Source organism: Lynx canadensis, chromosome D4 (assembly GCF_007474595.2).
Source record: "Lynx canadensis isolate LIC74 chromosome D4, mLynCan4.pri.v2, whole genome shotgun sequence".
Lineage (NCBI taxonomy): Eukaryota > Metazoa > Chordata > Mammalia > Carnivora > Felidae > Lynx > Lynx canadensis.
Genome location: NC_044315.2, coordinates 53,391,212 through 53,413,000, shown reverse-complemented (window position 1 = coordinate 53,413,000; position 21,789 = coordinate 53,391,212).

The window sequence follows — 21,789 nt, the reverse complement described above, 5'->3', positions numbered from 1 at the left end:
TGTAGTAGAGGCTAAAGTCTGGGATTGTGATGCCTCCTGCTTTGGTCTTCTTCTTCAAAATTCCTTTGGCTATTCGGGGCCTTTTGTGGTTCCATATGAATTTTAGGATTGCTTGTTCTAATTTCGAGAAGAATGCTGGTACAATTTTGATTGGGATTGCATTGAATGTGTAGATAGCTTTGGGTAGTATTGACATTTTGACAATATTTATTTTTCCAATCCATGAGCAGGGAATGTCTTTCCATTTCTTTAAGTCTTCTTCAATTACCTTCATAAGCTTTCTATAGTTTTCAGCATACAGATCCTTTACATCTTTGGTTAGATTTATTCCTAGGTATTTTATGCTTCTTGGTGCAATTGTGAATGGGATCATTTTCTTTATTTGTCTTTCTGTTGCTTCATTGTTAGTGTATAAGAATGCAACTGATTTCTGGACATTGATTTTGTATCCTGCAACTTTGCTGAATTCATGTATCAGTTCTAGCAGACTTTTGGTGGAGTCTATCGGATTTTCCATGTATAATATCCTGTCATCTGCAAAAATCGAAAGCTTAACTTCATCTTTGCCAATGTTGATGCCTTTGATTTCCTTTTGTTGTCTGATTGCTGATGCTAGAACTTCCAGCACTATGTTAAACAACAGCGGTGAGAGTGGGCATCCCTGTCGTGTTCCTGATCTCCGGGAAAAAGCTCTCAGTTTTTCCCCGTTGAGGATGATGTTAGCTGTGGGCTTTTCATAAATGGCTTTTATGATCTTTAAGTATGTTCCTTCTATCCCGACTTTCTCAAGGGTTTTTATTAAGAAAGGGTGCTGGATTTTGTCAAAGGCCTTTTCTGCATCGATTGACAGGATCATATGGTTCTTCTCTTTTTTTTTGTTAATGTGATGGATCACGTTGATTGATTTGCGAATGTTGAACCAGCCCTGCATCCCAGGAATGAATCCCACTTGATCATGGTGAATAATTCTTTTTATATGCTGTTGAATTCGATTTGCTAGTATCTTATTGAGAATTTGTGCATCCATATTCATCAGGGATATTGGCCTGTAGTTCTCTTTTTTTACTGGGTCTCTGTCTGGTTTAGGAATCAAAGTAATACTGGCTTCATAGAATGAGTCTGGAAGTTTTCCTTCCCTTTCTATTTCTTGGAATAGCTTGAGAAGGATAGGTATTATCTCTGCTTTAAATGTCTGGTAGAACTCCCCTGGGAAGCCATCTGGTCCTGGACTCTTATTTGTTGGGAGATTTTTGATAACCGATTCAATTTCTTCGCTGGTTATGGGTCTGTTCAAGCTTTCTATTTCCTCCTGATTGAGTTTTGGAAGAGTGTGGGTGTTCAGGAATGTGTCCATTTCTTCCAGGTTGTCCAATTTGTTGGCATATAATTTTTCATAGTATTCCCTGATAATTGTTTGTATCTCTGAGGGATTGGTTGTAATAATTCCATTTTCATTCATGATTTTATCTATTTGGGTCATCTCCCTTTTCTTTTTGAGAAGCCTGGCTAGAGGTTTGTCAATTTTGTTTATTTTTTCAAAAAACCAACTCTTGGTTTCGTTGATCTGCTCTACAGTTTTTTTAGATTCTATATTGTTTATTTCTGCTCTGATCTTTATTATTTCTCTTCTTCTGCTGGGTTTAGGCTGCCTTTGCTGTTCTGCTTCTATTTCCTTTAGGTGTGCTGTTAGATTTTGTATTTGGGATTTTTCTTGTTTCTTGAGATAGGCCTGGATTGCAATGTATTTTCCTCTCAGGACTGCCTTCGCTACGTCCCAAAGCGTTTGGATTGTTGTATTTTCATTTTCGTTTGTTTCCATATATTTTTTGATTTCTTCTCTAATTGCCTGGTTGACCCACTCATTTGTTAGTAGGGTGTTCTTTAACCTCCACGCTTTTGGAGGTTTTCCAGACTTTTTCCTGTGGTTGATTTCAAGCTTCATAGCATTGTGGTCTGAAAGTATGCATGGTATAATTTCAATTCTTGTAAACTTATGAAGGGCTGTTTTGTGACCCAGTATATGATCTATCTTGGAGAATGTTCCATGTGCACTCGAGAAGAAAGTATATTCTGTTGCTTTGGGATGCAGAGTTCTAAATATATCTGTCAAGTCCATCTGATCCAATGTCTCATTCAGGGCCCTTGTTTCTTTATTGACCGTGTGTCTAGATGATCTATCCATTTCTGTAAGTGGGGTGTTAAAGTCCCCTGCAATTACCACATTCTTATCAATAAGGTTACTTCTGTTTATGAGTAATTGTTTTATATACTTGGGGGCTCCGGTATTCGGTGCATAGACATTTATAATTGTTAGCTCTTCCTGATGGATAGACCCTGTAACTATTATATAATGTCCTTCTTCATCTCTTGTTACAGCCTTTAATTTAAAGTCTAGTTTATCTGATATAAGTATGGCTACTCCAGCTTTCTTTTGGCTTCCAGTAGCATGATAAATAGTTCTCCATCCCCTCACTCTCAATCTAAAGGTGTCCTCAGGTCTAAAATGAGTCTCTTGTAGACAGCAAATAGATGGGTCTTGTTTTTTTATCCATTCTGATACCCTATGTCTTTTGGTTGGCGCATTTAATCCGTTTACATTCAGTGTTATTATAGAAAGATACGGGTTTAGAGTCACTGTGATGTCTGTATGTTTTATGCTTGTAGTGATGTCTCTGGTACTTTGTCTCACAGGGTCCCCCTTAGGATCTCTTGTAGGGCTGGTTTAGTGGTGACAAATTCCTTCAGTTTTTGTTTGTTTGGGAAGACCTTTATCTCTCCTTCTATTCTAAATGACAGACTTGCTGGATAAAGGATTCTCGGCTGCATATTTTTGCTGTCTAGCACCCTGAAAATCTCGTGCCAATTCTTTCTGGCCTGCCAAGTTTCAAAAGAGAGATCAGTCACGAGTCTTATAGGTCTCTCTTTATATGTGAGGGCACGTTTACCCCTTGCTGCTTTCAGAATTTTCTCTTTATCCTTGTATTTTGCCAGTTTCACTATGATATGTCGTGCAGAAGATCGATTCAAGTTACGTCTGAAGGGAGTTCTCTGTGCCTCTTGGATTTCAATGCCTTTTTCCTTCCCCAGTTCAGGGAAGTTCTCAGCTATTATTTCTTCAAGTACCCCTTCAGCACCTTTCCCTCTCTCTTCCTCCTCTGGGATACCAATTATGCGTATATTATTTCTTTTTAGTGTATCACTTAGTTCTCTAATTTTCCCCTCATACTCCTGGATTTTTTATCTCTCTTTTTCTCAGCTTCCTCTTTTTCCATAACTTTATCTTCTAGTTCACCTATTCTCTCCTCTGCCTCTTCCATCCGAGCTGTGGTGGTTTGCATTTTGTTTTGCATTTCATTTAAAGCGTTTTTCAGCTCCTCGTGACTGTTCCTTAGTCCCTTGATCTCTGTAGCAAGAGATTCTCTGTTGTCCTGTATACTGTTTTCCAGCCCAGCGATTAATTTTATGACTATTATTCTAAATTCACTTTCTGTTATATTATTTAAGTCCTTTTTGATCAGCTCATTAGCTGTTGTTATTTCCTGGAGATTCTTCTGAGGGGAATTCTTCCGCTTGGTCATTTTGGATAGTCCCTGGTGTGGTGAGGACCTGCAGGGCACTTCCCCTGTGCTGTGGTGTATAACTGGAGTTGGTGGGCGGGGCCGCAGTCAGTCCTGATGTCTGCCCCCAGCCCACCGCTGGGGCCACAGTCAGACTGGTGTGTGCCTTCTCTTCCCCTCTCCTAGGGGCGGGATTCACTGTGGGGTGGCGTGGCCCGTCTGGGCTACTTGCACACTGCCAGGCTTGTGATGCTGGGGATCTGGCGTATTAGCTGGGGTGGGAAGGCAAGGTGCACGGCGGGAGGGGGGGCAGGCTTAGCTCGCTTCTCCTTAGGTGATCCACTTCAGGAGGGGCCCTGTGGCAGCCGGAGGGAGTCAGATCCGCTGCCGGAGGTTTGGCTCCGCAGAAGCACAGAGTTGGGTGTTTGCGCAGAGCGAGCAATTTCCCTGGCCGGAACCGGTTCCCTTTGGGATTTTGGCTGGGGGATGGGCGGGGGAGATGGCGCTGGCGAGCGCCTTTGTTCCCCGCCAAACTGAGCTCTGTCGTCCAGGGGCTCCGCAGCTCACCCTCCCTTTGTCCTCTAGCCTTCCCGCTTTCCGAGCAGAGCTGTTAACTTATGACCTCCCAGACGCTAAGTCGCGCTTGCTGTTGGAACACAGTCCGTCAGGCCCCTCCGCTTTTGCAAGCCGGACTCGGGGGCTCTGCTTGGCTGGCGAGCCGCCCCTCCGCCCCGGCTCCCTCCCGCCAGTCCGTGGAGCGTGCACTGCCTCGCCGCCCTTCCTACCCTCTTCCGTGGGCCTCTCGTCTGCACTTGGGTCCGGTGACTCCGTTCTGCTAATCCTCTGGCGGTTTTCTGGGTTATTTAGGCAGGTGTAGGTGGAATCTAAGTGATCAGCAGGACGCGCGGTGAGCCCAGCGTCCTCCTACGCCGCCATCTTCCTCTCTGTCCATTTTTTATGTAGAATATTCATTTTTTGGGTGAGTTTGAGAAGTTCTTTATATATTTTGGATATTAACCCTTTATCATATATTTGCAAGTATCTTCTCCCTTTTCGTAGGTTGCTTTTTAGTTTTGTTTTTTATTGTTTCCTTTACTGTGTAGAAGCTTTTCATTTTGTTGAAGTCTCAATAGTTTATTTTTGCTTTTGTTTCCTTGCCTCAGGAGACATACCTTAAAAGAAGTCGCTACTGCCGATGTCAAAGAGGATACAGCCTGTGTTCTCCTCTAGGATTTTTATCGTTTCCTGTCTCACACTTACGTCTTTAATCCATTTTGAGTTTGTTTTTCTGTTTGGTATAAGGAAGTGGTCCAATTTAATTCCTTTGCATATTGCTGTCCAGTTTTCCCAACACCATTTGTTGAAGAGACTTTCTTTTTCCCATTTGATATTCTTTCCTGCTTTGTTGAAGATTAATTGAACATAAAGTTGTGGGTTAATTTGGGGGTTTTCTATTTTGTTCCATTGATCTGTGTGTCTGTTTTTGCGCCAGTACCATATTGTTTTGATGATTACAGCTTTGTAATATAACTTGAATCCAGAATTGTGACACCTCCAGCTTTCCTTTTCTTCTTCCAGGTTGTTTTGGCTCTTCAGGGTCTTTTGTTGTTCCATGCAAATTTTGGGATTGTATGTTCTAGCTGTGTGAAACATCTGTTGGTATTTTCAAAGAGATTGCATTAAATGTGTAGGTTGCTTTGGGTAGTATGGGTATTTCAACAATATTTGTTCTTCTAATCCATGAGCATGAACTGTTTTTTTTTCCATTTCTATATGATTTTAAGAATTATTAAAAGCTATAATCATTAAGAGAGTGTAATAAGGTTTTAAGCATTAGAAAATACATCAGTGAATCAGAATAGATTGTCCACAGATTGGCTGAAGTATGTTGCTATTTATTTGATCAAAGAAGTCAATTCAGTAGGTGGGGGAAAGGTAAAATGACTAGAATTCAGGTTTAAAAGATGTGTGTATAGTCAATAAGTACATGAAAAAGTTGATAAAATGTTTCATTAGGAAACACAATAAAAACAACAATTGTTGGATCTAGGGTAATTCTATTTTTAACCTGTTGAAGAAACTCAATACTGTTTTTTAGAGTGGCTGCACCACTTTGCATTCCCACTAGCAATTACACTACTAGGAATTTCCCCAAAGGATACCAAATACTGATTTGAAGGAGCACATGCATGCCAATGTTTATAGCTGCTCCATAAGCAATAGCCTAATTATGGAAAGAGCCCAAATGTTCATCTACTGAAGAATAGATAAAGAGCATGTGGGGTGTGTATATGTGTATATATGTTTGTGTACATATATATATATATATACACACACACAATGGAATGTAACTAAGCTACCATAAAAAATGAAATCTCTCCACTTGCAATGATGTGGATGGACCTAGAGTGTATTGTGCTGAGCAAATAAGTCAGAGGAAGGCAAATACCATATGATTTCACTCATGTGTGCAATTTAAGAAACAAAACATATGAGCCTAGGGGAAGGGGAAGGAAAAAAAAAAAACAGAAGGAGACAAACCATAAGACACTATTAACTCTAGAGAACAAACTGCAGGTTGCTGGAGGAGAGGTGGGTGGGGGATGGGCTAAATGGGTGATGGGCATTAAGGAGGGCACTTGTTTGTGCACTGGGTGTTGTGTGTAAGTGATGAATCACTAAGTTCTACTCCTGAAACCAATATTACACTATATGTTAACTAGAATTTAAATAAAAACTTTAATAAATTAAATAAGTACGTAAAATAACAAATCTCTTCATATACAGACTGAAAGAGCTAAAATAGAAAAAGATTCATAATGTCAAATGTTTTTGAGTATGGGAAACGTAGGAAATGTTTATTCTTTGAAAGTGTAAAGTATAATTGGTATATTCACCTTGGAGAATTACTTTATAGTTTCTTAGAAAGTTAAATATATACCTGTTTTATTGTCCAGCAATTCAATGTCCTGCCATTTATTCAAGATAAATGAAAATATACATACACATTCACGAGTGTGCACACACAGAAAACATTTTGAAGAATGTTCTTAAATTTAGATCATCAAGTCTAGATAAACTTCTACATTTGAATACAATACAGCAATGAAAAGAAGGATACAGAATCAAAGACAAGTTAATTTAAAAATCATTATGCAAATGAAAACATACCTAAATAATAAAACATACCTAAATAATAAAATATTTAAAAATAAAAAGAAGTAAACAGCAAGTCTTGTTAAGGTTGAGTAAAATATATATCTTTTTAAATACCAGTCCATAAAGGAGTAAAGGAGATTATCATCAATGTTATTAAAACACATCTTTCCAAATTGGATAATATATTCTTATTACATAGTTTATCTGAGATGTTCAAGAAAAACTCTTATCAGTTATTATAGTTTTGTATTATATGATTTTGTATATTTTGTGAAATCCCAAACCTAGTGTTTTCCCATATGCGTCTTATTTATGTCTGTTCTGGTATTTTTAAAATTATTTTTATGAAAAGAAATTCTGCCCCAGAAATAATTTATATTAGCTAGCTGGACTTGCATTTTCAAAGGGATATAATGAAAAAAATACAAACAAACAAAAGGCCAATAGAAAATTAAACTCCCTTGCAGAGTCAGCTATGAATAAGCATCAAATTTTATTCTACCAGGTATCCAAGCGCTGTTCTGTTAGTTACTATTGTTACCACAGGCTTTTCTTTTTGGAAATAATTGGGATAATTAAACAGGTGAGTCATGTCTTACAGCCTAGTACTTTAATTGCACTGAGGATCATTAAATTTCACTCTTGACCCTTCACTACTTTTTTCAGGGTATTTTCTCCAATTCTTATCTCTAGACAGAAACCATTGCTTACCAGCCTGCTCAAAGAGCACCTATGCTACAATTGTATAAATGAAAATTATTTGACTGAGTTCTGTTTGATGAATGCTTTTTGTTATCAGTTCTGTCTGGTTCAGCTTCTCCTACCTCTTTTTACTCTTGAAATTCTTATCAACATATTGTTTCTTGTAATTTAAATGTGAAATATAATTGTGCATTTAGCTTTCTTTACCTTTAAATGTAGATCTATTTGGTTCCACATTTTAACCAGCTTTCTGACTTCCTTTAGCAACCAAGCAGATCTTTTTTATTTCTATTTATTTATGTGTTTTATAAAAATACGTGCTCAAAATAGATAGTCTGATAGCTGTCTTTATATAAAGTATGTTTTAGGGGCACCTGGCTGGCTTAGTCGGTTAAGCATCTGACTCTTGATTTTGGCTCAGGTCATGATGTCACAGTTGTGGAACTGAGCCCCACATCAGGCTCTGTGCTGAGTGTGGAGTCTGCTTAAGATCTCTCTCCCTCTCCCTCTAATCCTCCCTGCTCACACTCTCTGTCTCTCTCAAAATAAATAAACATGTAAAAATATGTTTTTAATTACATGTAAAAATAATGTTCAGCTAAATATTGTTTTCTCTGTTACAAAGAGCATCAGAGTCTTAATTGGGGTTGACTTTTCTGGGGACTTTACTTATGAAATTATATGAAAAGCCTGTTCAATTAATGTCTCTATTTTCTATACTTTAATTCATTATAAAGGTAATACTGAGTTATCAATGTTACTTGTTTTATGTAATTTGGTATTGGTATCAGTAATATTTGTAAATATTCTGCATCAAGTCTCCAACTATTAGAATACTCTTATTTAGAATATAGCTCTGCATAATATATGTGTAAGTATAATACACAAACACATACACAAATAGATTAAATACATTTAAAATGGTATAGTTTATAATTTGGTAATGAGAGATGGTAGGGAATTTTGACAGTTCTTTAGTCAGCCACTTAAGATTACATTAAATGATTTTAGTTTGATATCTAGTTTTTCACTAATTTCTACATTTCTACACTCTTGCATGAATAAAATAAATAGCTCCACCACTGTAAGTAGAACTTTATATAGTGTCCAGTGCTCAAATAGCATAGACACTATTAGAATTGGGTCTGTGAAAATTTTGGGGAAAATAAAACAGAAAAATATCTCCTTTTTGACCAAAAGTGAAGAAGCTACGTATATTAGTTTTCTCTGTTGTAAAGTGAATTACCACAAACATAGTGGCTTAAATCAATATACATATGTTTCCTTTCAGTTATGGTGGACCAGGAATGTGGGTATGACTGGGCTGGGTCCTCTGTTTAGAATCTTCTAAAGCTATGAGCAGTGTGCCATCCAGGGCTAGATTCCCATCCAGGGCTTTACTGGGGAAGGATCTGCTTCTAAGCTTTCTTAGGTTTTTGAAAGAATTAATTTCTTTGTAGTTGTAGGGCTCATGACAGCTTGCTTCTTCAAAGCCAGGAATGAAGAGAGAGAGAGAGAGAGAGATTGATTGATTGATTGATTCAGGCAAAATGGTGCTACACTGTTAGGTAATCACATACACATGATTAAGTATATCTCACCATTGTTGCTGTATTCCATTGGTTGCGATGAAATCGCATATTCATCTACATGGACTACACAAACATGTGAACACCAGAAGATGGGTTCAAAGGGGCTACCCTAAGATCCATCTGCAATACTGTGATTGCTGTATTTGTGTTTAAACAAGTACGAGAAAATAATGTCATCAGTGAGGTCCCCACTTATCAGGGAATATTGTGAGAGTCCCGAGCATCATTCAAACTGTAATGATGTTTGAGCCCTGAAATAGCCTGGCTCAGTGCTAATGACATTTCTCCATTAATTTGCTGAATATACCTGAGGAATTTTGAGTAGGTCCTCTTCCCAGGTGAGAAAGCAAACCTGCAACAAGGGCTTAACGACTCAGGCTTGAGTGAACCTTCTAGAAATTACTAGGGCTAATAAGTCAAAAAGAACAAAATTCTCTGGAAGAGGAGTTCAAGGAGAGAGAATCTGGGGAGGTGAAAGACAGACAGTGTTGAGCATCTCTATGGCAGCAAGTGAAGCAGTTTTGTTTCAGTTTTTCCAAAAAAGGAAGTAAGCACTGGAGGGGATGTTGCAGTTATATTCCTGCAAGAAATCTACAAATATTGAAGTGTTTTCAAAGCTGACGGCTTCTCATTTGTTTACCCCTGAGAATATCTGTTCTAAAGAACTGGGTCTCTGTGCCAAGTATAGTGTGTTGCCAGAATGCAAAGCACTTGAAAGAAGAAGAGAGCCACGATTTTATTAAAGATATTTTCCTGTCCCTAATTTCCTACATTTTTAAAAATTTCATTTCACTGCCTGTGGGAGGCAAGCGGATGAAGGCTAGAATAAAATGTCTTCCATTTTTGAGTTGCCTATTTTACAAGGGCCCTGAGGCCAGAGTGCGAAGCCCCATGTAAGAAACTGTAGAAGAAAAACCATGGAAACACTTACTCTTTACCTGGACTGGCAGGCAGCCTTGTCTAAGGCAAATCGAGCTGTGGCTCCTGGACCACCATCCATATCTTAACATGGAAATAGTTAGGATCAGCAATATCTTATGGCTCTAAAGCTGTGATCTGAACAGTATGACATGAGAAGGAGGAAGATGTTAAATATGCACCGTAAATGGTGTAACCAGTTTAGGAGACAAATTGAAATCGTGAGTCCTCTCAAGAATAAGCTTTGGTATTAGAAATCGATTCATTCCTGTTGCTATGCAGTATGGTCATACATTTGTGCTTGTGTAATCTTGTGTTTTAAAAATTTCTCAGTTTTAAATCTGAATACTGAAAATATTGGAAGTTAATATACCTAGATGTACAAAAGCTATTCGGTTTTTCAGTAATGTCTAAGATTGTAAAGGAGTTCTGAGAACAACCATACAAAAAATGCTACTTGAAAGAACTAGATAGATGATTTACGGAAATTTGTTAGCATTCAGTTCAAAGTGTATTATCATTTCTTTCATGGTATTTCTTGATTCGTGGCTTAGTTTTTTTTCCAAATATATTTAAGTACATATTTTAATATTGATTTATAACTTTGGTTATCATATAACTTATCATCCAAAGACACTTTTGAATGTATCCTATTTTATGTCTCCCCATGGATATTGGATATTGGACACAAAAAAATGGGCTCAGTTTACACCAGTGTCTTCACTTGCTATGTGTTTAACCAAGATGTATTGTCTTTAGAGACCTGATGAGAATAAGCCTTTCATATTTTTGATATTGCGTTATGGCTTTATGTAGTCAGGTGAAAAAAAATGTTTCACATATGCTTGAAAAGAACATATATATTCTGTGTTATAATGTTCGATACGTCCCAGTCCGACCAAGTATGTCATTTGTGCTTTTTAAGTATAGTACACCCAAACTCCTGTGTGTTGGCTTTTTGTCTGCTTAATTTTTATTTTCTGAAAGAGGTATAAAATAATGCTATGAATTTTAACTTGATGTTTTATAAGTATATATTTTCCGTCTCTCTAAAAATTCTCTTAACAATGGAGAAGAGTTATGTAATACTACTATGGCTGTGCCAAATTTATTTTGGTTTAATATTTGCTATCTATATTCTTTGTGATTATTTTTTTATTTTGTTTTTTGCTGTATACTTAATTTTTTCCCAAAGTTTCCCTTCTGAACTGTGGAGGGGTGCATAAAGGTTTCCTACCAGATCTACACTTTTTAAAAGTAAATGTAATTTTAGCATGTCACAAACCAAGTACATGATCTTACTTCCAAGCTCCTTTTGAATGACATGTTTAACTTTCTTCTCAGAAGACAACTGTAATTTATTTATCTCATCGTACACATTCAATTTTCAGAATACAGTATTGCCTCTACCTTCAAAATAGATTCAACCACTTCTCACCATTTTACTTCTCCACTTCAAACTACCATTCTCTCTCCTCTGGATTATGTTTTTACTTATGTATTAAGCACATCTTTCACTGAAATCGAACAGCCCTACAAAAAACCTGAATAAACTTGAGTCCATACATTTCCACCTGAACCAAGTAACTAGATCACATATATTTCACTACCAGCGTCCAGAGGGTGTTCTCTTCCCCCTCCCAGTCACTAACCACACTGAATTAACAATTACTCCATCTGTCACAATAGATCAATTTCATCTGTTTACAAAATCTATAAAATTGGAATATACATTACATACTCATTTCAGTCTCACTTCTGTTCAGCATAACTTTTGTGAGAGTGATATGTTGTGGTGAGCACATACCTCTCTTTGATGTTCTAGAATATTCAAGTGTATAGATTATCACAACTGGTTTTACTATTCATGGACAAGGGGATTGTTTCTAGTATTAGTCAAATTAAGCTACTATGAGCAATCTTAACCATGAAGTTTGGTACACCTGCATGCATTTCTTTTGAATATCTACCTGGGGGTGGAGCTGCTCAGTGAGGAAGATAGTTTAAATATTGGGACCCACAAACGGAAGTCACTCCAGGGGCCCAGTCCGCATCGCAAACCTAACCTAAGTCAGCCTCCACTCATAGGAAACACCTGTCCTACCAGGAAACCTAACATACACCAATCACAATCCTATGACTCAGCTTGAGCTAGTTTCCCTTGCCGTAGAAAATAGGACGTGCTCTCCTTATAAGAAAATCCTCAGCCTCCTAGCACATCATGCCGTTTTTGAGATGCCTCTGCTAATGGTCTTTGAAACTCACTTTTGCCCCAGATCCCTCAGGAAGAGTGCTCTGTAGCTTGAGAGGTACTGTACTCCCCCAGTCCGTGGCTTACTTTTTCTTGAGACTGTTTTATTTTATCACATGACAGTTTTGGTGTTGAGATGGGAAGACAGCTGTTGAAGATTCTGGGGATGGCTTCCAGACACAGGTGAAAATGCTCACAGAGGCCTTTGATTCTCTGCCTCCAGGGCCTCTCTCCAGGATCTCTGCTCACCTTCCCTCCTGTTGACTCTGCTTACTTTGTCTTCTGAGCTCTTTGAGTTTGTCTTAATATTTCTAGGTGAAAAGTTGGGGTGTGAGAGACTACAGGTTTCTCACAGTGAGACTTAGTGCACTAAAACATTTGGGTTTGTGTCCGACTTATCTATGAGGTAAGCACCTTTGGGATGTTCTGACATGTCTCAAAAACTGTAGCTAGCAGTAATAAGTCTGGTTGAAATAAGAAGGATTATCTTAACAGGGGAAAAGATAAGTACCTCTTAATCTAAAGAAAGCAACATAACCATCATTAGGGGACGCACAAAGCCTCCAAGTAAGTTGACAGCATAAATCAATCACTGGGGAACGTGGGGAAATCAAGATGAGAAATCAAAATCTAACCAGGCATATGTCAAACTATTAAAAGCCAACAGGGCATCTCCATTATAAATAAATTTCATGAAAGGAATAATAGATCTATTACTAATGGGAATCTTAAAAGCCAAAGCCACAAAATTGGTGGGTACATATCTAGCACCGTACTTAGCACTTAAAAGCTGTTTGAGCACTAGCCATCTAACTTAAAGACTCCCATGCTAGGATAGGTTAATCAAGGAATGGGTTAGATTGATGCCAAGTCACCAGTCAACGTCCAGAAAATTTCTGTGCAAAATCCCCAATCCAGTAGCACGTACTTCTTGGGTATTAATTTGTCTCTGAGATACCCAAGTCTTAGCCAAAGATACGAGATACTCAGGTTTCAAAGAATTAAGTGTGCCACCATTCAGCACACCTCTTTTTTATGTCTAAAAACTGTGATCTCAGAAGCTGTAGATTTTTACAAAAATGGCAAAATCTTGCTAAGGCATTAAAGCAGGCATGTTTTTTTAGAATTATCAATGTCAAATATAAGGCAGACATATAAGTCTCACTCTACGTAGATGTAGTACGCTCATGTTATCTCTTAGAAAATTTGTCAGCAAGATAAGTATTAAGCTGTTAATACTTCCAGTCTACCTGGAGAACAAAAATTTGAGGACTTAACAATTGACTATGCTTCCTGTTGTTTTTATCAGGTTTTTGGTTACTTAAGAAAACACAGTCTTACCAATACTAAAAGCTTTGTCCACAACTATGAAATCTTATGCATTTACCTTTAAAATCTTCTTTTGTTACTTTAGTTAAGAAGGTAGAGGAGAAAATGGATATTCTAAAAACAGTTTCAATTTCTTGAAACATGTATACCACTGATCCCTGAACCTGTGTTTTGAATAGAATAGATGTTAATAAGTACTTGCTGAATAAAACAGCAATTATAGAAGACAATGAGACACTACTAAGGATATATGTGGTATAAAAATTTAGAGCTATTATTGGCATAGATTTGTATCCAAAACTTATATGTGAACTTGCAGTGACTTAACTACATATCTTACTTAACCTGCCATACCAGGGGAAATAAAAATATATTCCAGTTATAGATCCTGCATATGGTAGAAGCAATTCAAAATGGAATATGCTGAGAGAATAATTACTGATTTAACTGACATCAAAGGATCTAAAAAGTATTTCACCCTCAAGGTGCATGGACCACCCTCTCGGATTCTTCTTCAGGGAAAAAAACAAAAAACTTCTAGAGAGAGTAAAAACCTCACATTGCTTCGTGTGTCTGGGGGGCTCAATCAGTGAACATCTGACTTCAGCTCACTTATTTTGAGTTCAAGTCCTGCATCGGGCTCCCTGCTGGCAGTGCAGAGACCCCTTGGATCTTCTGTCCCTCTCTCTCTGCCTCTCCCCCACTCATGCTCTCTTTCAAAAATAAACATTTACCCAAAACCCGCTCACATTCCTTGATAAGACATATATATATATACACATACACACATACACACACACACACATATATACACACATGTGAAATATGAGAGATGAGAGAAAATGTGAGGTGAGAAAAATGAGAACTAAATATACAGTATATGTTTATATATAGTTTGTGTATGCCCACGTACACACACACACACACACGCACACACACACAACCTTGGACTCCAAAAGTATAATGGCAGAAATTAGACAATGAAATCAGACTGTTTCTGGATTGGACCGATTCTGAATTGGCCACCTGTGTGAGGCACAGGAACCATTTCTTGAATACTGCCTTATCCTCAATAAATTGTCTTGTTTGCAAAAATTAGTTGATCAACTATATATGTGTGTGTGTATATATATATATATATTAAATATAGATGTATATATTTTAAAAATACATGTATGTATGTTATATATATGCATAAGCATATTATATATATACATGTATATTATACATATAATCAGGTCTAATTCTGAAGTCCATAACGTCCTATTGGTCTTTCCCCTCACTTAACCTGATAACCACACTTCTTGACCCTTGACCTCTGTACCACTTTTGTAAGCCTTGAAATAAGATCCTGTGCATCTTCCATCCAGTTTTTTTCTGGGTAAGATATTTCCTGTGTTCTTTCTTATTTGTTCATTCTTGCTGGGAATTAATTGTATTAGTCTTTAACAATTACCTTTGAATTTGTTAATTTTCATTATTATTGGCCTTCTCTGTCATTGATTTCTATTTAATATGTCACTTTTTCTAGTTTTGGGGTTTAATTTCCTGTTACTTTTTGGGCATCTTGCAGTCAAAAGTTGTACAGGTTAGAATTACATTACATTTAGATCAGAATAGCTTTATTCCCTGGATATCTGGCTTTGATTTGGTTAGGAAAAGAACTAACCCACTAACAAATAAGCTTGAATATGCTGGAAAATTCTAAAATTTTCCTTTTGACGCCCAGGGTCGGTTTGTTTGGTGATGACTTTCACCTGGTCTAACTGTTTTGTAAGTTTGGTTTAATTCCATAACTAGAGAAGTATAAACAAGGAGCACCTGTGTCTCTCAGGTGGTGAAATGACTGACTTTGGCTCAGGTCATGATCTCACGGCCCGCATTGGGCTCTGTGCTGACAGCTCAGAGACTGGAGCCTGCTTCTGATTCTGTGTCTGCCTCTCTCACTATCCCTCCCTTGCTCATGTTCTGTCTCTCTCTAAAAAGAAATAAACACTAAAAAAAATATTAAAAAAAAAAAAGACTGTGCTGGGAAAGTGTATACAAAGCTCTTTCAAAACCAGTATTCATGCACAAATTATAGCAGTTTAATCATGAAATGAAAATGCTCAAATATGAATAATAAAGTTTTAAGGGCACATACTTCTATGTATGTTGCTATATCACATATCATCACTAGAGATACAGATGCTCTCTCTTATAATTTTCATTTTTTCCTCATTTTAAATGAAAAATGACTTTTATAATATTTTGCACACATTTCTTTTTTGAAAAAAACATCTGGGTTTGACCATCCTAGCAATAACCAGAAATTAGTATTTTCCTTTGGATTTCTTGTCTTAAAGATTTTTGCAGGAATTAAATATGCTAGCCTTAGATACTTAAAATTTTTCAAGAGTAAACAAAACCATAAATGGATTTAATAATTATTTTTTAATGTTATTATAAATTAATCTCTTGTTTGTAAATATGTCAATTCCAAAGCTGGATTGGGAGTTTTTTTTTTTTTCTCCCAGAAAACTGTTAAGTGTGATTTAATTAGGATGCAAAAATACTGTACAAACTGAAAATATTTTAAGTATTCTTATCACCAGGATGAGGACATGCTAAGCTTTCATTAAAGTATATTTTTTTCTTTTCCTTTGGTAGATCTTTGGGCTAAAGGAAGTTAATGAAGACAGGCTACCACTATATTTCATCTTCAAAACTTTTAGATTTGCTCTTAGAGTCTCATGAACAGGTAAGACAATGAGCAACCCTTCATTGTAATCTCAGAGAAGAAATAGATGCTGTTTCCAGTGTCTACTTCAAGTACAGTCCTTTGAAGTCTTCCCAAGCACCCCATAAGTACCTGACCTTCAGATCAAAAGATTAAAGGAAAAAAAATAAAAGCAAAGAAGCTCCTTTCCCCCCCACCTCATATTTTGTGGAAATGATATTACTTGTTTGAGGCCAAAATGTGTGTCCTTTTTTCCCGTTTTTTCTTTTCTTCTTTATTACTTTTTTTTAATTTCATATAGATCAATTTAGGAATATATATATATATATATATATATATATATATATGGCCTTCTCTTTACAGGGACATGATTTATGCTAGGGATACAAAAGTGTCTAAAGCGTGATTATTAATTTTACTTTTCAAGGGTATGGTGATTACTGCCAGAGAGGTTGTACATAGTCATGATTAAACACAGAGTCGTGTGATAAGACAGAACCAAGTTTGAATCTAAGTTTTATCTCCGAGCTATTAGCTCATTACCTGTGGTACTTTAAAAATTTACATTTTGGGGCATCAATCATCTCTATTTTAAAAGAAGAGAATAACACCTTGACTGAAAGATTATGTCAACAATTGGGTCATGTAATGAAGAATTAGAGGAAGTGTTTGCAGAATGCTTGGCACATAATAAGTGGTCAGTAAGAGGAAGAGATTTAAATAACCTGTTCTTCATTATTGTTGTCAATTTCACCACCATCTTTAGTTTCTCAGTGTTCAGTACACAGCAGTCTATCTGGAATAGTTATTTTGGAATTGGGGCTCAGTATTGGATATGATATATATTTGTCACTAATAGTATAATAGTTTGATGACCTTAGGAGGTGTTATAGGTAGATACACATCTGGTTAGATCAATTTAATGTTTCAACGGAAATATATAATGAAAGATATTAATCAATTAATAGCAAGTAACTATAATTTTTGGCCTCTGTTTTTCTTTTTACACTTGGCCTATGATAGCTTTCAAGACTTTTGTCTCTCTCTCTCTCTCTCTATTTTTTTGTTTTTTGTTTTTTGGTTTTTTTTTTTTTTACTTTTTCTCATCTTAGGACATTTCTACTTTTTAATCAGTTAAAGCTGAGTGATACGAGGAGAATAAATTAAATGAATATCAAACCCTCTGACTTGAAAAGCCCTAAGTCAAAAGGTTACATCTACTGTATTGGTACATGTTCTGTCTTCAACACTTAAAATAAATAGCACTATTCTCAGGTAAATTACAATCTATTTATGGATAAATACAGAGGAAGTGAATATATACATGGATTGGTACCAACTGAGTTAGATACTGAAGGAAGTGACCATGTCTTTCTTATTCACTTTTGTATATTTAAGGTTGGATCATGTTGTAGATACTGATTACATTTTATATGTAAAATCAGGCTTCCACCGTTCTTGTCAGTTTTCCTTATACCATTTTAATTAATATTTTTAAAAAACTGATAACATTTTACATGAATTTCAAAACCTTTTTTTGATACAGTTGAGATATCATGAAATGATCAATTCTTATGTATATCACTTAATCAAATTTAATGACTATTAAGACACAGGACATTTCCTTTATCCTGTGGTGTTCCCACTGTACCTTTTCTAGTCAAGCCACACAAGGCCCCTACCAACAGGAAACCCTTGATCTGATTTCTAACATCATTCCTTAGTTTTTTCTTTTCTATAATTTCATATAAATGGAATTAGATGGTATATACCCTTCTTTACTCCTATATTCATTTATTCATTTTAATATTTGTGACAGTTACATCTATCAGTAACCCACTTGTTCTAGTTCTGAGTAGTATTTCCTGGTGTCAATATATTATAATTTGCTTATGCATTTTCTTAATGGTAGATTCTGCATTATTTCTGGTCTTTGGCTTTTCTAATGAACATTCCTTAAAAGGATTTTTGTAGACCTAGATTGTCATTCTTTTGGATAGATGTGTAGAACTGGAATTATGTAGCCTCTTAGAAACTAGAAATTGCGTCCAATATATGTGTAACATGTTTGCTGTCATCAGCCTTGTATGAGCGTCCTGGTTGTTCCACATCTTCTACAGTGTTGTCAATGTGTTCATTTCTCTGTATTGGTGTGTATCTCATGTACCTCACTGTCGTTAACTTTGAATTTCTATTGTGACTAATGAGGGTGAGTTTCGACTACTTAGGTAGAGTTCAAATCTTGCACATCCTTAGGGATTTTTCCTGTTTGTTCTATTTATTAAGAGGCATGCTAGCATGTTCAGTTATGATTGGGAGATTTGTGCCTAGTTCCTTTAGCTTTGTCAAATTTTCCTCCTGTGTATGGGAACTTGGTTATAAGGTAAATAAACATTTAGTATTATGTCTTCTTGATTAACTGATTATTCCTTTACTGGAAACTGACTCCTTTATCCAAGGTAATATTCCTTATCTTGAATTTTATTTTTTCTGATATTAGTCACACTGTCTTTCTTCTGCTTAGTTTGTGTGGTAATTTTTTCCCATTGTTTTACTTTGAAATTATTTATATGTTAATGTTTAAAATTGTGTCTTGAAAGCACATAGTTTGTCTTGATTTTTATGTTTTATGATGCTCTACTTTTTTGAAGTTTATTTTTAAGAGAGAGAGAGAGAGAGAAAGAAAGAAAGAAAGAAAGAAAGCAAGCAAGCACAGTAGCAGGGGAGGGGCAGAGAGAGAGGGAGAGAAATAGAATCCCAGGCAGCCCCAGGCAGAGCTCAAACTCCCCAGCCTTTGGAGAACTCAGGAACCGTGAGATCAAACCTAAGCTGAAACCAAGAATCAGATACATAATTAACTGAGCCACCCAGGCACCCCTGATGCTCTACCTTTTAATTGGGAGTCTTTGAGTCATTTGATTCATTTAACTTAATTATTGATATATTTGAATTTTAATAAATTTTGATGTTCGATTTCTGTACTTCCCATATTTTCTTATTTACTCTATTTTAATTTTTTTTATTTTGATGAATCACCTATAGTGTTCCCTTTCACCTTCCCTAATGGATTTTTATCCATTATTCTTCGTCTTACTTTGTATTGGCTTCTTTGCGCATCACAAAATGAAGTTATCCTAGTCTACATCCAAAGCTACTATCTTAGCTCACAAAAAATCTAAGGAGTTCATGATAATGTCTTTCTAATTTATGGACTTCATGACAATGTGTTTGGTACCCTGCTGTACTTATTTCTTATTTTCATATATTTTTGTTCGAGAAAAGCTATAAAATTTATTTTTTTATTCTTTATACTTTATACAGCTTATAGTATTTAAAGAAACTAATGTTATCCTTTGGATTTTGTTCAGTGGATTGCCTTGTTACTGTAGGTGTCTGATGGGTTCAAAAACAAAATTTTGTAAATTATCTGCTTTGAACTTACTGTTAGATTGGAAGCAACATTCTCTTAGAGCTTTCTACAAGCCAGATTCCTCATGATATATTTAATGACTGGTCAATTATTTTAAAGAGATGGGTCTTTTTCACCCTGAGTGCTGAGGCTAACTATGTCAGAGTTAGACAGAATCGTATCCTTGGAAAATATGTGTATATATATTCTCATGTTGGGGTGGAAGTAATGAATAAATAATAAATTAGTTAAGTAATCGAGTAACAGAGGATTGGATCAGATTTGATACTTTTTTGAGATAGCATCTCAATTGAATTCATGATGTAGGGTAACTTTTCAGAGTCATTTCTTGCATGTCTGGAGGTGAGTTAATAAGGAAGAGAAAACTGCAGAAGAGGGAAGAACACAGTGAAAATAGTTTCCTAGATATTAAAGTAAGAACATACCCCTTAGCATTAATACCTTGTAGTCTCTTCTGCTCTACAGCAGATAGAAGTCAGTTGTCTTCAGTTCTTCATATCTAATAATATAAATTTCATATATAATAATATGTGTTGTTTGGAGGTTGGGAAATACCACATTTTACCCAACTGGCAAAGAAGGTATAGGCCTTCTATGTGTTGAGAGCAAGAGTCACTGTTATCCCACTAACACTGTACAGTTTTTTCCTGAATTTGGCAGTGGCCAATTAACAGAAGAGTTAAGTAACTTTCGAAGGTCATAGGAGAAGATAGTAAGCATGACAGATCTCAGTATTCACAGACACATTCAACTATAGCCTGTTGCTAAGTAACTGACCTTCTCTGCATTCCAAATAGCAAATTGAATTTATCTCGTAAATTTAACTGCCTAGTCATTCTCTTCCTCCACCCCTACTCTCCAGCTGAGCAAACAAGATCAGGTCAGATCAGAGAATTTCTTGGGATGGCAAAAGATCATGAGAGTCATGTAGGTGAGAGGCAGACATGCTCTGCTCTATGATCAAAGCAGCACATATACATCCCAACCTTGGGGAAGAAGCCAGCCTCTTCAGAGAAAGAAGAAACAAGGAAACTGAGACTAACATCTTCCTGAAAACTGATGCTTGAATAATTGAAAGATTGAGATTGTGTCTGTAAAGTAGTCTGCATAATTAAAGCCATTTATCTGAAACACATCATCTCAAAGTCCTCAAAATCATTTCTTTATAGGTTTACTACCTAAAACCGATTTGGTGGCAAAATCTGAATGGACTTTATTCTATTTAAACATGTATTTAATCCATTTTATGTTTATATTGCTATGTTTTACTACAGAAATATTTAAGTGATTGATTTCATGTTACTACTCCTGATTCCACCATGTGGTGTTATATAATAGGTGGCATAAATTCCTTTCTAAAACATAAAACATTCCAAATTCTGTAAAAAAGACTGTATGTCCCTAGATTTGGTGTTTAATTTTTGCTTGTGTGTTGTTTGATTTCTAGTGAGTGTGTGTCCCTGGAACACACACAAAAAATCAGAAGTACCTATGACTCTGGGGTTGCAAGATTTATCAAATGTAAATACAGGACTTAGTATTAAATTTGAATTTCAGGTAAACAGCAAACATTTTTTCACTACAAGTATGCATCAAATACCGCATTGGACATGCTTATCCTCAAAAAGAAAAATATACGTTGTTGATCTGAAATTCAAATTTAATTGTCTGATAGTTTTCCTAGAGAACCTCAACACAGAGTATAAAGATAAAATTGTCCTTAATACATAACGTTTATTTTTTTCATTAAAGTTTGTTCATTAGTGCATCCCCAACAGTCAAGAATATTTTAAATTATTAGTAGTTCATAATTTGCATTTATAAAAAAAATCACTGACTATGCTTTGTCAAAGGATTTATTTCTTCTGGTCTCTCTATCCTAAACAGAGATTCAAAATTTTGAAGGTATATCTTGAACCTACCTGAGAAGGGTTGTCTGATAGAGTGTCAAGAATTTTATCATGTCTTATAAGAAATGGTTGTGAGGTGGTACAAAATTTATTTTTTAATTGAAATTATAAACTTATTAAAGGAACAGTCTTTGGGTTTTGCATGGACTTTCAAAAATATATATTAGTGACAAAGATCTAACACATGGAACACCTTTTATGAAGTTATTTAAGAAAGAATAA